The following is a 6,623-nucleotide window of genomic DNA, read 5'->3' as shown; positions in this document are numbered from 1 at the left end:
ACACTAACGACACACACACACACACACACACACACACACACGTACATGCGCAAACAAACACAAACACTAACAACACACATGCACACACAAACACACACACACACACATATACACACACACACACACACACAAACACATATACACACAAACACACATACACACAAACACACGTACACATATACACACAAACACACACAAACACATACACACGCACACACATACACACGTACACACAAACACACACAAACACATACACACGCACACACATACACACGTACACACAAACACACACACAAAATTACATACTCACGTACACATACACACAAACACACACACAAAATTACGTACACACATACACACAAACACACGTACACATGTACACAAATATACAAACACACATACACACAAACATAAACACACACACATACACAAACAATGCACACACACAAAATTACGTACACACGTACACATACACGTACACATGTACACACATACACAAACATACAAACACACATACACACAAACATATAAACACACACACATACACAAACACAATGCACATACACACAAACACACGTACACACAAACACACGTACACACAAACACACATACACACGTACACACATACACACGCGCACACAAACACACGCACACACAAACACACGTACACACAAACACACATACACACGTACACACATACACACACAAACATACACACATACACACACCAGTCCGTGAATTATAATTATTGAATTACGCTGAGGTAATGTGAAGGCGTTTCGTGCATATGAATAAGGCTTACGATATTGTGTCAATGTACCCAGAGGTAAAATGTCAAGTGTACCCCGAAGTGATGTGAACTGAGTCGGCAAGCACGATATGTTCCTGGGTGTCACGAGTTATCCACCGATTGCGTTTCACCGCATAACAACATAACAACTGTGCATTTTGTGAGGAAAGCACCAAATTTGGCACACTAGTAGACTATCATATTGTTGCGGATATGGGATTTGGCCTCCATCCATATCCGCTTGTAAATATTCCCCTATTTCTCCAATACTCCCCAACTATCCCCAATCCCCCATTCCCTAGTCCCATTGTCTGTAAACAACACTCTGTAGCCCCGACCTTCCCCTTTTTCCCCCATTAAATGTCGTGCCCAGGTTCACCGCATCTCACGTAGACAACTATAGGACATCTTGCTAGTTATTCTTAGTCTATGTCAGTTAAGGACTCGTTTCCATTAATTCTGACTCTTCGTTGCACCAGAATGTGATTGTATGGCACCAGTAGTAAGTTTAGGACCTCCCAATACCTCCCCGCATCTCTTCCTCATGAAACAACAACACCAACAACAACAACAGCGGCGCGGGGGGTGCGCGTCCTCACTCCGGCTTGGTTAGCCGCCATTGACCATGTGCTCCGACGGGGTTACCATGCAGGGGCTCACTGTCAGCTCCTCGTCAAGGGCGGAGCCCGGTAACCCCCCGCACCCAATAAGAAGCGGCGGACCGATTCCATCTGGGGCGGAGCTAACGAGCCGAGGGCGTGTCACTCCCCGCTGGACATGCGCAGGAAGACGGAGGTGACGTCAGATGCGCCTCAGCTACGAAGAAGAAAGGACGCCACCTCCTAGCGCTGAGAGATTCCTCCCGCATCTCTGGACCAGACCGAGTCGATTCTGCCCCCTGAGCCAAGGTGCACCTTGAGCCATCGACTACCTGCCCTTCCTTGCCATCAATCCCTGTGTGAGTCAGTCTTGTCCCGTGTGTGTGAGTCAGTCAAAAAAAATAAAAACCCGAATTTTGGAAAGTCGCGCTATGGCAAATCAAGACGGCTGGGTTCCGGTAGAGGAGAGTGAGGCAGGGTCGATCCAGGACCAAATTGAGGGACATGAGGAGAGCGAAGCAGTGAGGGTAGCAGGGTCGCAAAATGGCGTCGTCGCGCACGAGGTTACGGGCGCGCAAAATGGCGCCTCGCACATGGCCACGGCGACCGCGCCCGCGACCGTGGTAGCGCCACCGGTGGATTTGAACCTTTTTTTTATGCAAATGAAGGCCCTTATGGACAAGAATAATGAAGAAATGGAAAACAGAATAATGGGGGTAATGAGGGACGAAGCGAGGGGTACCGGTGAGGGGTTAGACAAGAATTTTAAGGGATTAGACAAGAAATTTGGGAAATTAGACAATAGATTAGGGGAAATACAGGAGGGGTTAACGGGGGTAGAAAATATAATGGCTGCCCAGGAGAATCAGATAGAGGGAGTGAAAAATGGGTTAGAGGGGTTAGAAAACAGTATGGAAGGCAAATTGAGGGACATGAGGGACCAAGCGGAAAGGGAAGTTAAACAAATGGGGCAGCAGATAGAGGGGGTCAGAATGGGGGTAGAAACCAAACTGGATGCTCACAGGGAGGAAATGGAGCAGATGAGGGTGGCATCTGGGCAGGAGATGCAAGTGATGGGAGAAGAGATCAGAAGAGGGGTGAGTGAGGAGGTCGGAGGAGTGCGCGAGGAGGTGAGGCACTGTAAGGAGCACATGGAGAAGGAGGTGAGAAAGGGAACTGTAAAGTTACAAGGGGGCATAGAGGACCTGACGCAGGAGGTGGAACAGCTGACGGAGGGACAAAAAGGACTAACGGAGCAGGTTCAAAGGAACACTGCGGTATTAGGAGGGTTAAAGGCGACACAGAAAGAACTAAAAGATGACTTGATAGCGACGAAGAGGGAATGTCAGATGGTACGTGAGGGACTGACAACGAGGTTGGACGAGGTGACAGAGGTAATGGAGACGAAGGACCGGCAGGTGAGGACGCACATGGAAACGGTCAAGGTAGCCTTAGAGGACGAGCTTGAGGAGACGTACCGGGAAATAAAAGAGGTAAAGCAGAAATTAGAAGAAGTGGAAGAAGGGGTGAGCGAAATTAAGAAGCGACGGAGAGGGGATAAGAAAGAGATAAAAGAGGAGGTAAAAGAATTGGTCCAAAGTCTGTGTTTGGATCGTGATGATGTGCTCATTAACCGGATGAGGGATTCGCAGGTGATGGAGGAGAAGCGAAGAGGAAGAGGACCCGGTGTAAGTGGTGACCAATATGGTCGTGCGTATGATGCGCCAGGTGATTTAATAAGCTTGGGGGTCGAGATGGACCCGGATGTTGGTGAGAGGCCAAGAGTGAGGTGTATGGCTGGTCCGGAGGGTATGGAACGAGGGTGCGAGCGAGAGGGTCCGGTGAATGGAGAGGTGCGAGGTGTGAGTGAGCAAGGTTGTGGTGGTATGGAATGGGTAGCGGGTTGCGGAAGTGTGACCCATGCATCGACACCAACAGGGGTAGTTTTTAGAGGGACAGGGGAGGCACGAGAGCCCCTTGGGGGTAATGTACTGTGGGGGCCCGCCCGGTTCGGCCCCGCGCTGGACTCGCATACGAGGTGGTCCCACAAGGTCCCACTCGCGCCGTATGACGGTGGGTAAGGGTGGCATCCCTGCCACCCTTCCCATAGTGGGGCAAAGGAGCTATAGCTTATGGGGTTGATGGCAGTGAAAACTAGCCCGGGTGGGTTAGGATATTCTGTGTAGGGACCTAGAAGATGACATTAGGTAACGCTAAGTTTAGTTAGTGACTGATACCTGTAGTGGGGACGCAGGTAGTTTAGTCTGGATTATAATGACGAGGGAGCGCAATAGTTTAAAGGGACGACTGGGAAGCGCAAGTTTCAGAGGGGAGTAGTTAGATGAGATGATGCTGTGTGAGGATGGAGCAGGTGTGATTGCACAGGTGTGCAACTGGACAGGTGTGTGGAGCAGTGTGGGAGCAGTGTATGAGTAGTGAGTGTTGTGGATCAGCGCGAATGCGCTTGGGGAGAGAAGGGTGCAGGTGGCACCAGGTGTGAGAGCACAGGTGTGCAAGTAAAGGTGGTGTGGAGAGAGTTGGAGTAAGTGGTACGGAGTGGTGTGCATGGTGCGAAGGTGTGAGTGGGGGAAGAGTGGACCCCCATCACGGATACCCGGGGCGGGTAGTGTAAGTGTTAGGTAGAGGGTATAGGTAAATTGTGGTTGGATATTGGCATCTGTGGTGCGGTTGCAGAATGGAATTGTGGATGGGTGCATTAGTGTTGAGGAAATGGCTGGGCGTGTAGCCTGTTAGTGTGTGTAGTTGGTTTGGGCACTCCACCACTGTGAGGATGTCGGCCAGGTGAGGCCGCAGGTGGGCTCTGGAAGCCGGTAGAGTTGTGGATGGGGCCCGAGGATCCGGAGGACGGACCCGGGTAGCCCAGTGCCAGAGAGGGCACCAAGTGGGGAGAGCGCCAGAGGGCCTTCCCCAGGTAGATAGGTTAGGGTAAGGAGCAGGTAAGCTCGGAGGCAACTACGGTGGTGGAGGTGTGCAGGTGGGTAGACCTGCTGGGAGAGCTACACGTCACAGCCCAGAAATTGTGCGAGGGCACCGGGAGATGAATCGGGGGAGTGAGACCCCAAATTGAAAAGCACCACAGTTTGGTCAATGGGAATTGGTTTTTAGAACCCATAGTGTAAGAGGGCCAATGGTTTGGCAGGAGAAAGACCCCAGGTAATGTAAAGTTGTTAAAGTCATTTAGGAAATAGTTAGGATTGATGAACCTGTCGCACCATACGCAGCCACTTACCTGTGGTGATGATGATGACTCCACACCTGTGTTCTTTTGTTCTGTGTTGCAGGAAATGAGAATTGCTGTTGGATTTGTGAGACGCATCACGACGTGGATAAGACATTGGGGTGATTCCATCTCTCCCTCCCTAGGAGGGACTGATGATGAATTGGTGATGGCAAATTTTGATGTTGAATTGGAGATGGCAAATTTGGATGAGAGTTGGAAATGGCAAATTTGATTGGTTAGGAGGGAGAGAAGACGAATTTGGTTTATGGGAGGAACGGGGAAGACAGTAGGGACGTTTGTTGATTTGTAAAGTAGATGTTTATGGGTAGTGTTGTGTTTTGTGGATACAGTAAGGGGTAAGGGAGGGGCAATGTAGGTTACCTGGTGGGGGGGGGGGGGGGCGTACGGTAGGAACGTACCTGTCTCACCTGGTTCCCATGTGCCCCCAGTGTGCATCATCTTGTATTGCGTGCACTTTTGCGCCCTTGCCACCTTACTCACTTGTCTTCTTCTTTTGTCTCCCACCTCCGAGGATCTGGCTTTGGGGCAGCGAGAGAGGAGAGAGAGGTGCTGGCTCCGCAGTTGTGGGCCTGCACTTTCGCTGCTTGCTACCTGGATCGATACACCATATGGACCGCAATGTTTGTGGCCGCCCACCATGGACCGCAGTTCTTTTGCGGGCAAGCACCACCCATTGATGGACCTATGGGTCAACGTGGCACCTATGCCATACAGGTGAACCACTAATAGTTGGCCCCCTGACGGCCACAATTTAGAAATGGACGCGGTTGGCGCCTTTCTTTATTTTTGAAGGAAGCCAGAACACCAAGTGGGCTCCAAGGCAAGACCAGCGGCAGAACATCGGCCGGCTGCGACACCACCGGTGACGTTGAGCACTTTATTGGTGCACCGGATGGTGCTGACTGTATGAATAAGGGTGGTGCTTTTGGTGCTTGGATGGGGTGCTCTGCACGTTATTAAAGGCCGTAGGGCCACAGAGCACTCGTGGGTTGGTGTATCGATGCTGGCATGCGTGCTCTCTCTTTGCATAACATCTGCATGTGTTCCTCCAAAAACAGGTCCTGGATCGTAGTGTAAATATCAGTGTCGTCTTGTGTAAATAATGCTCCCTACCGGCTGTATGTTTAGTTTGAGGATTCTTTCCGCGATTCGGTTATCCTGTGGGTGTGTTTCTGTGAGGAGAAGGGTGCAACGTCGCAGGGGGACATATTTACTCATTTGTGAACATCTGTAAAACTGTCGCACTCAGGGTTGAGTTAATAGTAGAGGGAACTACATCTGAGTGCCACACTAAAGTAGGTAAAAATTTATCGGGTCGGGACGCCCCGAGGTAGAGAAGGGTGCAATGTTGCGGATATGGGATTTGGCCTCCATCCATATCCGCTTGTAAATATTCCCCTATTTCCCCAATACTCCCCAACTATCCCCAATCCCCCATTCCCTAGTCCCATTGTCTGTAAACAACACTCTGTAGCCCCGACCTTCCCCTTTTTCCCCCATTAAATGTCGTGCCCAGGTTCACCGCATCTCACGTAGACAACTATAGGACATCTTGCTAGTTATTCTTAGTCTATGTCAGTTAAGGACTCGTTTCCATTAATTCTGACTCTTCGTTGCACCAGAATGTGATTGTATGGCACCAGTAGTAAGTTTAGGACCTCCCAATACCTCCCCGCATCTCTTCCTCATGAAACAACAACACCAACAACAACAACAGCGGCGCGGGGAGTGCGCGTCCTCACTCCGGCTTGGTTAGCCGCCATTGACCATGTGCTCCGACGGGGTTACCATGCAGGGGCTCACTGTCAGCTCCTCGTCAAGGGCGGAGCCCGGTAACCCCCCGCACCCAATAAGAAGCGGCGGACCGATTCCATCTGGGGCGGAGCTAACGAGCCGAGGGCGTGTCACTCCCCGCTGGACATGCGCAGGAAGACGGAGGTGACGTCAGATGCGCCTCAGCTACGAAGAAGAA

The sequence above is a fragment of the Myxine glutinosa genome, chromosome 12 (genome assembly GCF_964187855.1).
Source record: "Myxine glutinosa chromosome 12, kmMyxGlut1.1, whole genome shotgun sequence".
NCBI classification, from domain to species: Eukaryota; Metazoa; Chordata; class Myxini; order Myxiniformes; family Myxinidae; genus Myxine; species Myxine glutinosa.
Note: the sequence above shows the minus strand (reverse complement) of the source record.